The sequence below is a fragment of the Elephas maximus genome, chromosome 7 (assembly GCF_024166365.1).
Source record: "Elephas maximus indicus isolate mEleMax1 chromosome 7, mEleMax1 primary haplotype, whole genome shotgun sequence".
Lineage (NCBI taxonomy): Eukaryota > Metazoa > Chordata > Mammalia > Proboscidea > Elephantidae > Elephas > Elephas maximus.
In genome coordinates this window covers 54,862,641-54,883,079 of record NC_064825.1, presented here as the reverse complement: position 1 = coordinate 54,883,079, position 20,439 = coordinate 54,862,641, and the positions used below count along the sequence as shown (strand labels likewise).

The window sequence follows — 20,439 nt, the reverse complement described above, 5'->3', positions numbered from 1 at the left end:
GAAATGCTTCGGCCTTGGACCCCCCACCCCTAGAATTGTGCTCATATTCTGTGACACCCTTTCCCAGGATTGCCTATACTTTTTGTGAATTCTAGCTCTCCTTCTCATTTCCTTAAGTCCCCAAATTAGTCTGAATCTTACTCTCTAGGTCATGCTATCTTTCAAAGTAAGTGATTCTGTTTAGTGAACTACTGGGAAGTACCATGGACAACAATATAGTGATCAGCAAGCAAGTCATGTTTATCTGTACTTGGCTGGTTATCACGTTTAATTTTGAATGAGTTATTTAATATCAAAAAGACTCAGTTTTTCACCTATTAAAAAAAAAAAAATTGCCGTTGAGTCAATTCCAACTTATAAAAACCCTATACGACAGAGTAGAACTGTCCCATAGGGTTTCCAAGGAATGGCTGGTGGATTCAAACTGCTAACTTTTTGGTTAGCAGCCAAGCTTTCAACCACTGCACCACCTGGGCTCCTTTACCTGTAAAAGAGGTATGAAAATAGCCACCCCACAGGGATTAAATGAGATGGTGAATTGTAAAACCCTCAACCCCTGACACGTGGTGTAATTAGTTCTCTATAAATATTGACTCTGTGGTAGTCCAGAGTCAGCTGGATATACTGGCCTGATGTTAATGGGGAGGTCTGGATCAAAGGGAAAGATTTGGGAATCATCTTCAATTTGCACAAAGACGATGACTAAAACCCGTGAGTGATTAAGGCAGTGGTTATGGACCTTGGCTGTACATTGAAATCACCCAGAGAGCATTAAAAAGCAAAACTTGATGTTTGGACCCTGTCACTGGAGATTCCAACTTAATTGGTTTACAAAGCTGCTGTTGTGTGCCAACGAGTCACATCCGACTCATAACAACCCTATAGGACATATAGGACAGAGTAGAACTGCCCCACAGGGTTTCCTAGGCTGTAATCTTTACAGGAGCAGATCACCAGGTCTTTTCTCCTGAGGAGTGGCTGGTGGGTTCAAACTGCCAACCTTTCTGTTAGCAGCCCAGCACTTAACCATTGAGTCACCAGGGCTCCTCTGTATACATTCAGCACATAGATTTTTCTAAACTTCATCCCTACTCACTGAAGCAATCTCAGTAGGGCTAAGAATTTTTACTTTGAATAAGTTCCTTAAGTAACTCTGCTCAGCGAAGTTCTGGATCTCCTGCTCTGGATGGATTCAAATTATGTACGCATGAACTTTCTCTTGAAACATTTACAGTCACAGCCAAGTAATACAGGGGCTACATCTTAACATATTTTTATTTTCCTTTAGAAAAACAAATAGCAGGGAACACAGTCCAAAAAGGTGTGAGGATACTTAAGCATACCCTACATTATGGACATGGTTTTAATTTTTTTTTTTATTTTTTAAACTTTTCTCTGTAGTGAAGAATGCAGTTAAAGTAGAAGTTTCTTTTTGAATTAGGAAATCTTTTTCTTTTAAATTAATTACTAGTTTTCTGTCAAGAGAACAATTGAGGCCTAGGAGTCACATTTAATTTTTTTTTTTAATTGCAAATTTCTGTCAATAATTCTTGGAGCTCTGGTGGCTCAGTGCTTAAGAGCTTGGTTGTTAACCAAAAGGACGACAGTTCAAATTCTCCAGCTGCTCCTTGAAAACCCTATAGGGCAGTTCTACTCTGCCCTATAGGGTCTCTATGAGTCAGATTTGATTCGATAGCAATAGGTTAGAGATAGAAACATTACTAAGGAAATGGAAAGAACTATAACAGGTATCTTCATTATACAGTAGTATTTTGAACTGCCACCACCTCTAATAGGCTTTGCTTACTTTTAAAAATGCTTAAAGCGAAGATTCCATTGTAAATTTACTAGTGCCACATGAGCTGAAAATTGACCAAAATAAAAGCCAACTACAGAATATTTCTTGCAAATAATTTAGGTTTTCAGACAAACTAAGCATATAGCTTTTCCTTTTGTTGTTGTTGTTGTTAGATGCCATCGAGTTGGTTCCAACTCATAGCCACCCTATGCACAACAGAACGAAACACTGCCTGGTCCTGAGCCATCCTTACAATCGTTGTTATGCTTGAGCTCATTGTTGCAGCCACTGTGTCAATCCACCTAGTTGAGGGTTTTCCTCTTTTCCGCTGACCCTGTACTCTGCCAAGCATGATGTCCTTCTCCAGGGACTGATCCCTCCTGACAACATGTCCAAAGTATGTAAGATGCCGTCTCGCCATTGTTGCTTCTAAGGAGCATTCTGGTTGTACTTCTTCTAAGACAGATTTGTTCGTTCTTTTGGCAGTCCAGGGTATATTCAATATTCTTTCCTTTATGTATTTGGAATATTAAAAAGTCCTTTTGTCTACTTTAGTTGGCTTGGTTAACACTGGTGTATGAACTATAATACTTTACTAAATCTGAAAGATTTAATTTCTTTTTCTCTTCCCAGTTCTCTTAAGCATTCATTACTATTGTCAAAATTCAATGGCCAGCGAGCTGTCTGGTGTAGTCTGTATTGCACAGTGTATAAGACCTGTAACTCTGATGTATATAAATGCATTGTGTGTATTCCTAAGGAGTACAGATGGTAACATGGATGTTAAGTCCTCATGGGAGGCACTTTGTTTACACTTCCACAATTTCTAAGTAACCTGGGGGCAATCAGCAATACACATCTTTGGGAGAAGAATGTTGCACCTCAAGATTACATTTCAATTTGTCATTTTTGTAGCATCTTCGAAAGCCTGGATTATACATTCAGCCAGGTTGGGAGTCAGCCAAAATAACTCCAGTTGTTGGTTGTTTTTTTTTTTCCCAAACCGGAAAACTAACTCAGTGAGGGTGATATTTTTCTGTGAGCTCCAATTAAACATGGACCTACCCTATATCATCCTGAGTCTCTGAATACAGATATTGTGTCCGGAAAACAAAGAGGAACTAGATACAAGTCACAAATTTGTTCTTATGCAACATCCAGAATATTATACAAACCATGAATATTCATAGCTCCTGGCAAGGAATTTCTGCTTAATACTGTGGAAGAAACAGAGTACGATCATTAAACAAGTGACCCAATTACAACGATATTTCCAACAATTCCTTGCAATTCATTATGAAGAATAAAACGGGGCACTGTGGAATACTGGATCAACTGTGGAAGATTTTCTAATATCAGATAAGATCAATCATCCTTGAGAAATAACTTAGCAAGCCTCATTTCAAGCTGGAAAGGATTTCCTATAGTTGAGACTCTTGAATAGTCTGGGAGAGAAATTCTGGTTTTAAGTCAATATCTGAGAGAATCTGGATGAGATACCCAGACATTTAACTAGCATTCTACAGTTAGGATACTAAGGCCTTGTAGTGTCTAGCTCACAATTTGATTCAGCATCCTAACTGGCATTTTTTTCTTCTCAACTCTGTTCCCTATCTGAAACTAACTGCTCAATGACACAGCTTCCTACAGAGGAAATTACATGGCTAGAGGTCATTCCTGCTAAGAAAACTCCCCCGAAGTCTAGCTTTATAACCTGGACAGGAAGATAAATTTATCTAGAGAGTTTTGACTTCATGATGTTCCTGAGTGTCTTTAAAATGCTGTCTGCTAAAAACTCTTTGGCCAGTAAGATGCCCAAAATATATGTGATACCTAAGAGGAATGCCAGCTAGTCTGTACAAAATAGTTCAAGGGCAAAAAAGAAACAGAGACAACATCCAGTCTGCCTAATCTTCTACCATTATTGCACCACAGAGAATTCTTGTTGTTGTTAGTCTTGAACACCTTATGTAAACACAGACCGGGAAGATAAAAAAAACTCCTAGCTGTCAAGTCAATTCCAACTCCTAGCAACCCTATAGGACAGAGTAGAACTGCTCCGTAGGGTTTCCAAGGAGCTGGTAGATTTGAACTGTCCACTTTCTGCTTAGCAGCTGTAGCGCACCACATAGCCCTCAACCACTGTGCCTCCAGGGCTCCAAACATAGACTAAAGTACAGTTCAATTTCAGATGATGTAGGAAGCCAGTGGTAGCAGTAAAAACAACAAGGAAACGCCATGGAAATAGGCCAAACTCCCACGTTGATAATCTTTACAAGGCTGGTCTGTTCTTATCGTAGTTCAAACGAATCAAGCTCTGACTTAGGAAAGGTGTAGCGAAAGAACCATGTTTTTCATTTGTCTAAAATGTATTCCTAAACTAGAACTGAGTGATTTTTGTTTTTGTTTTTTTTTTAACTTTAAAAAGGTGTATCGTGCTGTGTAACCTTTCCGTATTTCTTCACATATTTGAAGATGTGTGTGTGTGTGTGTTGCTGATAATCCATTATGTGACAATATTTTAGCTTATTCATTTTCTTATCAATGGGTGTTTGGGTTGTTTCTAGGGCTTTGCTATTATGAAAGTGCTGCTGTGAATACTCATACATGTTTCCTGTTGTAAGCTTTCTGTTGGCATACTTAGAGTAAAACCTAAATTGCAGGGAATACAAATATTCAGGTTTCAGAGACAACGCCAAACTTTCATCCAAAGTCATGGTATTGATTTTGTACCATAAGAGAAGCTGTGAACTAACATCCTCTCTAAAACGTGTCAGATCTTTTCTGAAAAGTAAAGGGTCTAAAATGATCTCATTGTGGTTTTGATTTGTATTTCTCTGATCACTAAATATGATGAACATCTCTTCCTGTGTATGTTTGAAAATGTTTCCTTTTCTATGAGAGAACTGTGTCTTTTTATCCAGTTTTCTCTTGGTACTTGGGCTTTTCTTACTGATTTTACAGGAATTCCTTAGACCTTCTTGGTGCCGATCCTTTGTTTATATCATGAATCTCTTTCCATTTGTAACTTTTCATTTTAAGGCACTTCTGGAAGAAAATCTGACTTAGTCAAATTTTCTAACTTTCCTCAGAGTGGACAGCTTTGTTTGGTTTTAAAAATCTCTGTTTAACCCAAGGCCTAAAATTTATTTACCCATAATTGCATTCCTACCTTAATCGACATATAGAAATTAACTAGAAGTATAAAGGACTTAAATGGGAAACAAGAGTTCTAAAGTTTTGCTTCACATTTAAGTCCTTAATACTTCCAGAGTTAATTTCTATATATGGATTAAGGTAGGAATCCAATTATCTTCCATGCACATAGTGATATTTTTTTCTAGCTTGACTTATGAACAGGCCCTTCTCTTAGTAAGTTATCTTGCTGAGTGTAGATAAATTTTGAAGGCTGTGTAGAGGAACTACCACACAGGATAGGGGTCCTAACAACTCAGGCTGGTAATCCTCATTATAATTAAAACTCATTTGAGTGACTAAACATAACCTCTATCCTGAAGCTCCACTAGGAGTATTTGCAGTCAGTCATATATCCCTTATGCCCTCTCTTTTCCCATCTGTTTTCTGGGTCCAAGAGTTGGGAGGCGGTTCTCTACCCATAATCATATTTGATATAAAAATAAGATGCTGCAGAGGAAAATTGAGGAACCTGGGCTATAGCAGTGTCAGTCTGCTAGTCCAGAGCAGTCCAAGAGGCTGTCTTATAGCTGTGTTTTTCTGCCCTGGGACATTCTTAGTTTTGTGGAATGCCTATGGTAATGTCAACGGACCTACTGTACCTTTAGGCTACACCTTGAATTCAGTTTCAAAGGGCACTTTAATGAAGCTAAATCCTTCACATTCATATCTGCACTAGAACTGCCCTCTTGTATTCTGTCCTGGAATGAGGAAGAGAAAGCATTGCTGAGCTTCATTTACATGTTTTTTTGTTTCTTTTTAAATAGCTTTGAGAGAGTCATATGAAAAAAGACCTCAAAGGGCTCTATATTTGTAAGAGGTATTAACTCTTCCAACAGGGACTAACTTTTAAAAAAAAAATTAGGGGAATAAAATTGAACATTTTGCGGTAAGACTCTCTTCATAATTGCATTAGAACGGTTTCTTCAAGAAGATGTCATGATGGAATTGGACATGTAAGGTTAACTGGTTGGTAGGGGTTGGGAGGGATGTCTGTGAGGTCAACTGCTTGGTGAGGTATGTGGTACTATCAGTGGATCCTGTTGTCATGAGCCCTATCCTGTGTACATCTTTTGCTGTTTTAAACTGGTCCCCTGGTCAGATGCTGTGTCATGTGGGATTCATGCCTGTAGATTAGCCATGCCCAACTATGCAGTAGACCCTAAAAGAATGATGCTGGCCAAGGCTATGTGGGCAAGAAAGGCAAACAGACACCAATAAGTATGTATCACTATGAACCACTGGCCTTGCCAGGAGAGAAGCAGCCCAATGTAAAGTAGACCACCAAGTGCCTCCTGGAGGAATAGTATCAGATCTGGGGTTCTGCACAGGAGTTTATTGCTGATAGACTGGATATAAGAGGCAGCAGTAGCTAGTCAGCCTCAGTCAGTTGGATCTTACATGTTAGTCTCCATTTCTCCTACTCCACTCGGGTATCCATTATGCCAATTCTAAGGTGACAACCAATGAAGGCTAGCTAATGTCAACTAGCAGAATCATTTGTCTGCTTAGTCGCTCAATACCTGTTTTGTGGCAGTTGATTTTGGGTGATACAAAAATGTTCACAACCTGGGCCCACTCGGATATGTCCATCCATTTGCCTCTACCCCAGAACTCCTTGCTTCTGATGTTCCAGTCTTTTTCTTTCTAGGCCACTGACAAGATAGCAGACCACTGGCCACTGCCCAGGAATTTATATTCTCACCTTGGGCCATTTTTTCTTTCACAGAAAGTGAATGATCAGGTGTAGTACTTGCAGTTCCACCCATCCGGAAGTCTTTACTTCTCTGCTCTTTCAATGCCATTCCTTTATTTGGCTACAGTGCAACTGCCGTCCATTTTAGGTCATGCCTAGCCAACCCATCTGTAAGTCAAGCTCTGGCTTTCTCCTCCTTTAGTTGGTTGTATGGGACCATTTCATGTGTCCATTGATGTGATCTGGAGAAGGAGAACTACACAAATGGCATGGTTGACATGAGAGTCAAGGCTACCTGCTTATGCAACTTACTTAGGGTCCTCCGGTCCTACTATATTTGATCCTAGATGAACAATTTCCATATTACAATGACAGATGCTAGGCCTAATTTTATGATTTGGTGGGTCTGACAGAACCCAGCTCATACTGGGCAGGATGCATGATCACTTCGTTCCCCATGACCAAATGTTCTGTTTCTACTACCCGTTGCTGTCAAGTCAATTTCAACTTAACCAAAACCAACCCAGTGCCATCGAGTCGAAGCGACCCTATAGGACAGAGTAGAACTGCCCCATAGGGTTTCCAAGGCTGTAATCTTTACAGAAGCAGACTGCCACATCTTTATCCCATGGAGTGGCTGGTAGGTTCCAATCGCCAACCTTTCAGTTAGCAGCTTAGTGCTTAACCACTGTGCCACCAGGGCTCTTTTTTGTCTCTATTAGGGCCTGATAAAACACCAGGAGCTATTTCTCAAAAGTTGTCAGTTTTCTGCTGTAGATGACATAACCTTGTTCCAAAATACCAGGTGCTCACATAGTGATTCTTCCACTGGGGCTTTTCCATAAGGTCCATCTTTTCCTCATCATGGACACCTCCAGGACCTCATTCCGCTGGATCCTAAGGCCTAAGTAGCAGGGCTGCTTGCACCACAGCCTGGACATGCTACAGAGCTCTTTCCTGTTCTGTCCACTCAAAGTTGGAAGCCCTCTTTCACAGCCAAGGAAAAAGAAGATCAGAGAGGGTAGGAGCCTCAGGGTTAAAAACAAACAAAATTGGGCTTAATTCCTGCCTCCTGGCTTTATCTCTTATAAGCTGAATGACCTTGGACTGTTTCTTACCACTTCTAGAAATCTCAGTTTCCTCACCTGCAAAGTGGGATTACTATCATTACTACCTTAAGGCGTGATTGTGAGAGTTACATCAGTAGCTTTCAATCAACCTTAAGTGCTTTATGTCAATTAACCATTTTTTTTTAGGTATTGAGCAAATAATTAATCTGGATAGTAAAGTCAATGTTAGTTTCCATAAATTCTAGAATTTGGAACTTTACCTTATTTTGAGCTGATCCATTTTAGGAACACAGTACATCATGAACAAGGGTCCTACAGATGGATCAGGGTTCAGAGGGGATTTCTATGGGAAGGGGAAGGTTTTCCTTTCCACGGAGCCCTCACATCCTTCAGGCTGCTTGGTGGGAGCAGGCCTGCAGGAAAACACAACAAGGGCAATTTTGAGATATAGTCATCTTGTCTCATTTCCCTTCATTGAGCTGATATTTTTTTCTAGGCCACTTTCTATTTTCATGATTGGTATCGTCATACCTTGCTAGGCATACAGCTCAATATTTATCTAGAATTATTAGTACAAGCAGTTTTAGCCACATTCCAGTTGCTAAAAGCTTAACTTGTAAGTTTCTCAGCCAAGGCCACTTCCATGAAATGATCAGTTTTTAGGATTTGCTTATTAAAATATGCACAGAAAACAGACTCTAAGTAGAAAGTGTAATACATTATCAGGTTAAAAATACTAATAAACTTCAACCAAAGCGTTCAAGCTAGGCAGCATAAACAACTTTTTATGCAGCTTATAAATCAAGATTGTTCTATTTCCTGATGTATAAAATATGCACAATAATACCTACCTCACAAGATGTCAGGATATTCATAAGAAGTATGCAATTATGTATATATACATATTTGTATCAAACCAAAAAACCAAACCCCTTACCATCAATTCAATTCCAACTCATGACGACCCTGTAGGACACAGTAGAACTGCCCCATAGGGTTTCCAAGGCTGTAAATCTTTCTCCCCTGGTGTGGCTGGTGGGTTTGAATCTCTGACCTTTTTGCTTAACAGCCAAGCACTTAGCCACTGTGCCACCAGGGATTTTATATCAAACATTAGCTGTTATTTGTGTTATTGATGTTGCTATCATTTTTGTTGATTTACCTCCCTTGGGGCTCAAATATCCTTTAATCATAAAAAGATTAGATATAATCTTCCATTCATAGAAATGAGAATTGTACACTCTTTCTTACCATTCCTTTGGAACTACAAAAAATTTGAGACCACAGGGCCTAACATCTCAGACTGCTTGAGAAGTTCCCAAATGGAGAAGCAGGCTTCTTTCTAAATAAAGATGTAACAGCCTTCTTCTCCATGAGCATTTTTGGAAAGGAAGAAGGAAGCAACAGTCATCTGTTCCTCATCTCTCTCTTCAGGATTTGGAGAAGCCTCTCTCGGATCTGCTTGGTACGGACAGCATAGACAATAGGATTGAGGATTGGAGGAATGAGAAGATAGAAGTTGGCCAGCAGGGTGTGGATTGGAGGAGACACATGGTGACCAAACCGGTGAATGAGAGAAGAAACAGCAATGGGAACATAGAAGATCAGGATGGCACAGATGTGAGAACCGCATGTCCCCAGGGTTTTAAGCCTGGCCTCAGGGGTGGCTAGCCCCATCACAGCCCTGAAAATCATTACATAGGAGGCAGCAATGGCTGCTGAGTCCAGGATTAGCACCAGAAACCAATGCTCAGCCCATGGACATTGTTGACCCTACTGTCACCACATGCCAAAGTAACTACAGCCATATGTTCACAGTAGGAGTGGGAGATTATCCGGGACTTGTAAATGGGCAGCTGCAGACGGATCATCAGAGGCAAGGGTCCAATGTAGAGTACCCCACGAAGGAGGGCAGCCAGTCCCAGACGACCCACCACCTCATGGGTAAGCACTGTGGTATGATGTAAGGGGTCGCGGATGGCCACATAGCGATCAAAAGCCATGGCAAGGAAGATGCCTGACTCGACAGTGGCGAAGCAGCGGATGAGGAACATTTGGGCCAAGCAGGCAGCCAGACCAATGTCACCAGCACCAAACCAGAAGATTCCCAGTAATTTAGGCATAGTAGAAGTGGACAGAACCAAGTCAATGACAGCCAACATGCACAGGAAAAAGTACATGGGCTGTTGCAAGCTGCACTCCACCCTTACCACTGCCAGAATGGTCACATTCCCCACTACAGCTACCAGGTACATGGAGCCAAAAGGAATGGAGAGCCAGAGGTGCTGAGACTCCAGCCCTGGGATGCCAGTGAGCTGGAAGGAGCTGGGTGCCCAACAGATATTATGAAAAGTGAGCATGGGTATACGCAAATGAATGTTCTCACTTATGCCCAAAAATGCAGCAGAACTTTTTTTTCTCTAGAAATAAAAGAGAAGCATATTTTACTGTTAGGTCCTATAATAAAGAATAGGATTATTGGATAGTTAAGATATTATGCAATGAGCCTTACTTTCTTGGTAGTAATTGCAAAAATAAAATAATAAAATAATAGCATAGTGTAAATTACTACGTTATAAAAAAATCAGAAAACCGAACCCGTTGCCATCGAGTCAATTCCCACTCATAGTAACCCTATAGAACAGAGTAGAACTGCCCCATAGAGCTTCCAAGGAGCGCCTGGTGGATTCGAACTGCTGAACCTTTGGTTAGTAGCCATAGGACTTAACCACTATGCAACCAGGATTTCTGAAATGTCCACAAAATTTCCCAAGCACAAGCCAAAATAAATATTTGAATGAATAAATGGATAAGTATCTTTTTGTAGTATGGCCCTCGAGGAATAACATTCTTGCATCAATGAGTGAATTAACCTAAGGCAGACAGATACCTATTTGGTTATTTACCTCCACAGGTAGGCTATGAGGTGGCTCTCACCATTGCATTGGAAGGTGTCAGAGTGTGGGCTCCTGGAGAGAAAAGGGGACACACTGAATCTGAGAGATAACAGGGTCAAAAGGACTCTTGGATGCTATGTAGACTCTATGGTAAATCGAAGGTTAAGCTTAGGGCCAGTATTAGCTATTGGATGAGCTGAAATAATGTCTAAACTGCAGACAAAAATCTCAAGGTAGAGGTGTGGGTTGGTGAAGATAGGACTTCACCAGCCAACATCAAGGTGATTTCTGAAAGGCTAAAGCTGATGACTGGAGCTCAGTTTATGCATGTCTGTTACCCAAAAGCAGTATCTCACAAGGATCTTCTCTCTTCATGGAGGTTCAGTATGAAGGTAAGATTCTAGAAATGGAGAGGTCCACGCCCAGCAGGAAAGGAGAGACATTCAGTGCAGAGTGGCATGAAGCCTAGGAGATACATATTTGGTCAAAGAAGAAATGACCTTGCTTACTCAGGGTCCAGAGCAACCAGCTAGAAGGGGATGCATATTAGAGAAAAGACACAAACAGGTTTTTTTGTTTTTTTTTTTTTCGTTATCTAAAAGATCACACCAGCATATGCTCCTAAGTATATTGTGGGAATATATATGAGGGCAGGAGTACATAAGTAGCTTTCTCTTCTACGTTTTAAACCTAATTAGGTTGAGTATAACAGAGTAGTCATTAGTTTGGGCTCTGGAATTCTCTAGTTTCAGATCCTGGCAATGGGGGAGGGGAGGTTAGGCAAATTGCTTTATCCCATTAGCCAAATACAACTAGCCTCACTTCACAAAAAACGTAACTGCTCTAGACTACAACTAATTTTTTTTTCTTTTTTTGGTCGTGGGATTAAATGAGAATGCAATGCCTGATACAAGGTAACACTAAGTGTTAGCTCTCATTATTCAATTGTTGAGGCTAATGTGTAAAACCAAAAATACATTCAGTAAACCTCAAAGAACTTTGGAATATCTATTTCTGTAGGGTGCCATGGTAGGGGAGAATGACTGCCCATGTAAGCCTGCTGTAGTGACTTTATCCCTCAGAATTTCTCTCCACGAGCTGGGCTCCCTTTCCATCTTAAGATTCTCACTGACTACTACAAATGGATATAGAAAGACCTTTGGTGGGAGATGTAAAAAGGGAAGATAAAAAGGCTGAATCATTGGGACTGGGAAAGAAAGGACTGCACAATATCCAGCCTGTAATAGAAAAGACCAGGCGAGGTCGGGTGGGAGGCTTAGCTGGTGGAAGCCTGACTTGGCTTCCTTGTCCTCTGTGCTGGTTACTCTCCATTTGCCCTTCTAGGTCCTTGCTCTGTGCCCCGAAAGCTGACTTTTACAGGCTACATCACCCATATTCCTGTTTTTCTCTGGTTCCCAGCTGAGTTCAACTAATGTGAAGCACAGCAGGAGATGACAGAGGTGGAAAAGACATATCAGGCATTTAGTCCCCAGTTCTATTCCTGCCATTTTCTACAAAAGTCTGCTGCTCGTAAAGAGTGACTCCTCCTGTGTTGTGGTAACTACACCTTCCCTTGCCTGAGATAGGTAGTGGCTACTCACTCATGTTCATCCCAGGTGCTTCATCATCCTTTGATTGTTTCCTTAACTTTGCCCATGCCTCTGTAGATAGTCCTTCCGTTAAAGCCTCTCCAATTGCCCCCTTGACTGTGCCATTTGTCCTTTCATGTGTATATCAGACAGGGCCCCATCAGTATACGTCTTTACCCAATATTGCTTTTTGCCAAGCTGACTGCTTCCTCAGCCCACATTCTTTGAGGTACCCATAATCTAAAAGGTGACAACTTCACAGAACTAATTTTAAAGTCAAAGAGCTATAGTGGCATGACAATCAAGGGCAGGATGGTCTTTTCCCTGATTATGGATTTCCAATTACAGGAAACTTGTCTACCTCACCTCTGCCTGTAATCAAATGGCTCTTGTAATTTGAGGAAGATGTTATACTAATCAAAATGTAATGAAGTAATCATATGGAGAATAATAATTTTGCTTTATTCCAGAAAGGAAAGAGTCCTTCAATGCAAAGATCAGCAGGACTTGCCAAATGGATTTTTCTTCTGTTCCCATGATTCTCCATGATCAGTTATCCTCTTCATCTGCTAAACTACTGAAATAGTTTCCACACTATCTTCCCTTCTGATGCCATTTGAGACCCAGTGGTCTCTTTCTAGGTTTGGGCAGAGAAGTCACATTGTAGGAAGAGTTCACAAGACCCAAATGTACAGATGAGGCTAAATGTATACCTACTTAATTATGGGCATTAGAGAAAGTGATTTCTCTGGTAGGCCAGCAGTCCTCTGATCCATCACAGCCTTTGTTAGATCCAAGCCAATTTCCTCTGTCCTCTCAACTGGCCTGGAACCCCGGAGAGGATGGATTTAATTTTGATTTCCTCTCCCTTGCTTTCTTTCCCTGTACCTGCCAATAGACAGAGCCGTTTTCCTGATGGATGTTTCATTTCCATCTCATCTCTTCCTCTTCCCATCCATCTCCAGGAAAATGTCACAAAACTGGAAAGGACTCCCAGGACTGAAGAGATGCGCTTCAGCTGCTAGATGTAGGTGGATGGAACTGAGCCCCATTCCTGCCCTCAGATCGTAACACTGTGAAAATATCTCCTTGATGTACATCTCCCTAGTCAGAAGCAGCTCCTTAAATATAATTGAAGGAGGCTGCTTCAGCTCCTATTTGGCAGCAGTGTAAGGGTGTAAAGACCCACTGTAAAACAACTCCCACCTGAGCTCTCTTTTCAAATACCTATGCCATGACTTCCCACAGCTTTTGCCATCTCTCACCCTGCTCACTACCTTCCAAAGAGTCTATTTTTCCATTTCCCAACTGCACCATGTTCTTTTGTCTCCAAGAATGAACCCTGTTCTTTCTTGGGATTGTAATGGCACACCATGTTCCTGTCTTCCACACCTGGCTCATCCAAGAAAAGTCTGCCTTGACCATTCATCTGTGTTCAGCACCCTCCCTTACTCTGCACATGTATCATGGTCTGAATTGCCTGCTTAATATATGTTTCCCCAAGGAGAATATAAGTTCCACGAGAGTAGGATTCATACTGTCTTGTTCTCTACTCTAAGTTCTATGTTAGCACAGTGCCTGCTTTGTTGAATGAGTTTAAAATATCGTGCCTATTTGAAGGACCTGGAGGTGTTTTGGAAACCCTGGTGGCATAGTGGTTAAGAGCTATGGCTGCTAACCAAAAGGTCGGCAGTTTGAATCCACGAGGTGCTCCTTGGAAACCCTATGAGGCAGTTCTACTCTGTCCTATAGGGTCGCTATGAGTCGGAATCGACTTGACAGCAATGGGTTTGGTTTTTTTGGTTTGGGAGGTGTTTTAGATGCGCTTTTTAGGCGTCGGTTAACTAGAGGCCTCTTCAGCTTCCTTGCTTGTAGATCTGTGGGGACTTCATCCTTTCTAACTTCTAAGAGAATTCCTTCTAAGATTGTCTTAGATTTATATAGGAGCAAGATCTAAAGTGGGCTCCCCCAGAGTCCCAGGTCTGTTCATCCTAATAGGCTGGGGATTCTTTCTGATGACCGCTGCTCCTTTTATAGATTCCCCTTTATAAGATGTCCTTACCTGGGCTGGATAATGTCATGGAGAAAGTGCCTGGGGCTACGAAAATGCTTCTAAGGCCAAGCACTTATAAGCATTCTGCTCAGGAGTCTAGGGAGTTCATCTGGACTCTCCACCTCCCTAATTCCCTCAATTAAAAAAAAAAAAAAATCCCTCAATAGAGAAAGAAAATAGCAGACTTTGTGCCAGAAGCTTGGGCACAAAATCTAACACTGAGCATAACTATTTCTGGCATGTCAGGGTTAGTCCAGAGTGGACTAAGGGAAAGTACAGACCTTTTAATTTAGTCATAATCCCTAGGGTCTGGACCCTGTGCTTTTTTCTTATAACCGACCTCCCAGAGGTTCGTATCTATTTTGAGGGCACCAAGTAGAAATCAGAAAGACCTTCCTAAGAAAGGGATGAAGAACCGCTTGGGCATCAGACACAAAGGACTAGAGCTCAGCCTGGTTGTAAATCTCTAACAAAGTTTGGTCTCTTTACACCATTTAGAGATGATGGTCAAGAGTCCTGAATTAACTTTAAGACAACCAATGATTGTTCCTTAAAAATTAGATACTCTGGTTTACATTGTATGGGAAGGACTCATGGACTTGTGAATAGAACACTGCATATCCTTTACATCTTTCCAAACTCTAGTTCCTTCACAACCTAACATCTCATTCCTCAAGAAGGAGAGAAGGCAAAACTGAGGAGATATATTTTATCTCTTAGTGTATCTTAATGGGATGTTCATGAGTCAGTGGGACATCAACATCAGGACATGTAGTAAGACATGGTTTTTGGAACTCCAAAGGCTTGAGTTTGAAAGCCAGTTTAATTACATACTCACTGCATGGTCTTGAGCAAGTTATTTCATCTCTATTACAATTGTTTCTTCAAATGTAAAACAGGAATGATAATACCTATCCCTTTGGAGAGTTGTTGTTTAACTGAGATACTGTATGTAAAGGGGCTAGTAGTAAGACTGAAACACATCAGGTGTTTAGTAAGTAGCATCATTATCAGCAGCATTCCAGCGTTATTTCTGTGCTATCAGGATTAGTTCTATCCTAAGCCTGGAAGACATATCCTGAACCATTCCTTTAGACCAGGGCCCAATATGGTCAGAACAGGGCTTAATGTAGTAGAATCAATATAGAAAGAATCTCTGTTTATCATGTACTCCTTTCAGCTGAACCTACTTCTTTGGAATCTCAGGAGAACCTGGAAACTTCCAGAAGTTTTCTACCTGCTCTCCAACTTAAAGTTTACATTCTGTGTAAAATTGCTGGTAGTTGCCAAAATAAACAGGACTCTTGCTTGCTTCCATGCCTGTGCACGTGCCATACCCTCAGCCAAGTGGAAAAAAGGAGGAAGGTCTTTCCACACAGATCCATACCTAGCTTTTGAAACTCAGTTTACTATTCACAGCATCCAGTTGACGGTTTCTGCCTTTGATAAACTTAAATAGGTGAGATATGTCTCTTTTTGTACCCGGTTGTTTTTCATAATATTAATAATTTATAAGTATTCAAGAAACCAATACACTTGTTGAATCAAATCCTGTTGTTTAAGGTTATAGTAAGGCCTTTCCTCTCAATAATTTGACTTTATGGACCAACTCTCTAAACAACTTTTTCTTCATTTTTTCCAATTTATGGATAAGTACACATATAAGAGGTACATAAGAACATTAAAGAAATACGTTCTCTAATGGAGAAAGTTAGTACTTTTAAACATATTAAATTAGCCAGAAGAGAAACAAGAAAGGAGAAGTAGAAGCAAACATTATCAGTGTCCATTCTAACACTGTCCAGAAGAGGGCGTCCTGGACCAAAGATGAGATGACAACCAATGGCAGACCAGGGTCTATAACACAGGAAAACATCCAGCTTCATGGTATTGGTGGAAACCCTGGTGACGTAGTGGTTAAGTGCTATGGCTGATAACCTAAATGGTCAGTAGTTCGAATCTGCCAGGCACTGCTTGGAAACTATGGGGCAGTTCTACTCTGTCCTAAAGGTTTTATTTTGTTTTGATGGCATTAAAATTTTTTTTTTATTAACTTTTATTGAGCTTCAAGTGAATGTTTACAAATCAAGTCAGACTGTCACATATAAGTTTATATACACCTTACTCCGTACTCCCACTTGCTCTCCCCCTAATGAGTCAGCCCTTCCACTCTCTCCTTTCGTAACAATTTTGACAGCTTCCAACTCTCTCCATCCTCCCATCCCCCCTCCAGACAGGAGATGCCAACACAGTCTCAAGTGACCACCTGATATAATTAGCTCACTCTTCATCAGCATCTCTCACCTACCCACTGTCCAGTCCCTTTCATGTCTGATGAGTTGTTTTCAGGGATGGTTCCTGTCCTGGGCCAACAGAAGGTTTGGGGACCATGACCGTCGGGATTCCTCTAGTCTCAGTCAGATCATTAAGTATGGTCTGTTTATGAGAATTTGGGGTCTGCATCCCACTGATCTCCTGCTCCCTCAGGGGTTCTCTGTTGTGCTCCCTGTCAGGGCAGTCATCGATTGTGGCTGGGCACCAACTAGTTCTTCTGGTCTCAGGGTGATGTAGGTCTCTGGTTCATGTGGCCCATTCTGTCTCTTGGGCTCTTAGTTGTTGTGTGTCCTTGGTGTTCTTCATTCTCCTTTGCTCCAGGTGGGTTGAGACCAATTGATGCATCTTAGATGGCCGCTTGTTAGCATTTAAGACCCCAGACGCCACATTTCAAAGTGGGATGCAGAATGTTTTCATAATAGAATTATTTTGCCAATTGACTTAGAAGTCCCCTTAAACCATGGTCCCCAAACCCCCGGCCTTGCTCCGCTGACCTTTGAAGCATTCAGTTTATCCCAGAAACTTCTTTGCTTTTGGTCCAGTCCAGTTGAGCTGACCTTCCAAGTATTGACTATTGTCCTTCCCTTCACCTAAAGCAGTTCTTATCTACTAACTAATCAGTAAAAAAACCCTCTCCCACCCTCCCTCCCTCTCCCCCCACAACCACAAAAGTGTGTGTTCTTCTCAGTTTCTACTATTTCTCAAGATCTTATAATAGTGGTCTTATACAATATTTGTCCTTTTGCCTCTGACTCATTTCGCGCAGCATAATGCCTTCCAGGTTCCTCCATGTTATGAAATGTTTCACAGATTCGTCACTGTTCTTTATCGATGCGTAGTATTCCATTGTGTGAATATACCACAATTTATTTAACCATTCATCCGTTGATGGACACCTTGGTTGCTTCCAGCTTTTTGCTATTGTAAACAGAGCTGCAATAAACATGGGTGTGCATGTATCTGTTTGTGTGAAGGCTCTTATTTCTCTAGGGTATATTCCGAGGAGTGGGATTTCTGGGTTGTGTGGTAGTTCTATTTCTAACTGTTTAAGATAACGCCAGATAGATTTCCAAAGTGGTTGTACCATTTTACATTCCCTCCAGCAGTGTATAAGAGTTCCAATCTCTCTGCAGCCTCTCCAACATTTATTATTTTGTGTTTTTTGGATTAATGCCAGCCTTGTTGGAGTGAGATGGAATCTCATCATGGTTTTAATTTGCATTTCTCTAATGGCTAATGATCGAGAGCATTTTCTCATGTATCTGTTAGCTGCCTGAATATCTTCTTTAGTGAAGTGTGTGTTCATATCCTTTGCCCACTTCTTGATTGGGTTGTTTGTCTTTTTGTGGTTGAGTTTTGACAGAATCATATAGATTTTAGTGATCAGGCGCTGGTCGGAGATGTCCTGGCTGAAAATTCTTTCCCAATCTGTAGGTGGTCTTTTTACTCTTTTGGTGAAGTCTTTAGATGAGCATAGGTGTTTGATTTTTAGGAGCTCCCAGTTATCGGGTTTCTCTTCGTCATTTTTGGTAATGTTTTGTATTCTGTTTATCCCTTGTATTAGGGCTCCTAAGGTCGTCCCTATTTTTTCTTCCATGATCTTTATCGTTTTAGTCTTTATGTTTAGGTCTTTGATCCACTTGGAGTTAGTTTTTGTGCATGGTGTGAGGTATGGGTCCTGTTTCCTTTTTTTGCAAATGGATATCCAGTTATGCCAGCACCATTTGTTAAAAAGACTATCTTTTCCCCAACTGACTGACACTGGGCCTTTGTCAAATATCAGCTGCTCATATGTGGATGGATTTATATCTGGGTTCTCAATTCTCTTCCACTGGTCTATGTGTCTGTTGTTGTACCAGTACCAGGCTGTTTTGACTACTGTGGTTGTATAATAGGTTCTGAAGTCAGGTAAGGTGAGGCCTCCCACTTTCTTCTTCTTTTTCAGTAATGCTTTGCTTATCCAAGGCTTCTTTCCCTTCCATATGAAGCTGGTGATTTGTTTCTCTATCACCTTAAAAAATGACATTGGAATTTGGATCGGAAGTGCATTGTATGTATAGATGGCTTTTGGTAGAATAGACATTTTTACTATGTTAAGTCTTCCTATCCATGAGCAAGGTATGTTTTTCCACTTAACTATGTCCTATTTAATTTCTTGTAGTAGAGCTTTGTAGTTTTCTTTGTATAGGTCTTTTACATCCTTGGTAAGATTTATTCCTAAGTATTTTATCTTCTTGGGGGCTACTGTGAATGGTATTGATTTGGTTATTTCCTCTTTGATGTTCTTTTTGTTGATGTACAGGAATCCAAGTGATTTTTGTATGTTTATCTTATAACCTGAGACTCTGCCAAACTCATCTATTAGTTTCAGTAGTTTTCTGGAGGATTCGTTGGGGTTTTCTGTGTATAAGATCATGTCATCTGCAAATAGAGATAATTTTACTTCCTCTTTGCCAATCCGGATGCCCTTTATTTCTTTGTCTAGCCTAATTGCTTTGGCTAGGACTTCTAGCACAATGTTGAATAAGAGCGGTGATAAAGGGCATCCTTGTCTGGTTCCCGTTCCCCAGGGAAATGCTTTCAGGCTCTCTCCATTTAGAGTGATGTTGGCTGTTGGCTTTGCATAGATGCCCTTTATTATGTTGAGGAATTTTCCTTCAATTCCTATTTTGGTGAGAGTTTTTATCATAAACGGGTGTTGGACTTTGTCAAATGCCTTTTCTGCATCAATTGATAAGATCATGCGCTTTTTGTCTTTTGTTTTATTTATATGGTGGATTACATTAATGGTTTTTCTGCATACCTGGTATAAATCCCACTTGGTTTCGGTGAATTATTTTTTTGATATGTTGTTGAATTCTATTGGCTAGAATTTTGTTGAGGATTTTTGCATCTATGTTCATGAGGGATATAGGTCTGTAATTTTCTTTTTTTTGTGATGTCTTTACCTGGTTTTGGTATCAGGGAGATGGTGGCTTCATAGAATGAGTTAGGTAGTATTCCGTCATTTTCTATGCTTTGAAGTACCTGTAGTAGTAGTGGTGTTAACTCTTCTCTGAAAGTTTGGTAGAACTCTGCAGTGAAGCCGTCCGGGCCAGGGCTTTTTTTTGTTGGGAGTTTTTTGATTACCATTTCAATATCTTTTTTGTTATGAGTCTATTTAGTTGTTCTACTTCTGAATGTGTTAGTTTAGGTAGGTAGTGCTTTTCCAGGAATTCATCCATTTCTTCTAGGTTTGCAAATTTGTTAGAGCACAATTTTTCGTAATAATCTGATATGATTCTTTTAATTTCTTTTGGGTCTGTTGTGATGTGGCCCTTCTCGTTTCTTATTCGGGTTATTTGTTTCCTGTGTTTCTTTAGTCATTCTAGCCAACGGTTTATCAATTTTGTTAATTTTTTCAAAGAACCAGCTTTTGGCTTTGCTAATTCTTTCAATTGTTTTTCTGTTCTCTAATTCATTTAGTTCAGCTCTAATTTTTATTATTTGTGTTCTTCTGGTGTCTGATGGATTCTTTTGTTGCTCACTTTCTATTTGTTCAAGTTGTAGGGACAGTTCTCTTATTTTGGCTCTTTCTTCTTTTTGTGTGTGTGCATTTGTCAATATAAATTGGCCTCTGAGCACTGCTTTTGCTGTGTCCCAGAGGTTTTGATAGGAAGTATTTTCATTCTCGTTGCATTCTACGAATTTCCTTATTCCCTCCTTAATGTCTTCTATAACCCAGTATTTTTTCAGAAGGGTATTGTTGAGTTTCCAAGTATTTGATTTCTTTTCCCTAGTTTTTCTGTTATTGATTTCTAGTTTCAT

At 40.5% G+C, this 20,439-nt stretch overlaps 1 pseudogene; it reads right to left on the bottom strand.

Moving 5' to 3' along the window:
- Window positions 1-9,166: 9,166 nt before the first annotated feature.
- LOC126079120 (olfactory receptor 52M1-like) lies at window positions 9,167-10,119 on the bottom strand (annotated as a pseudogene).
- Between the last annotated feature and the right edge of the window lie 10,320 nt (window positions 10,120-20,439).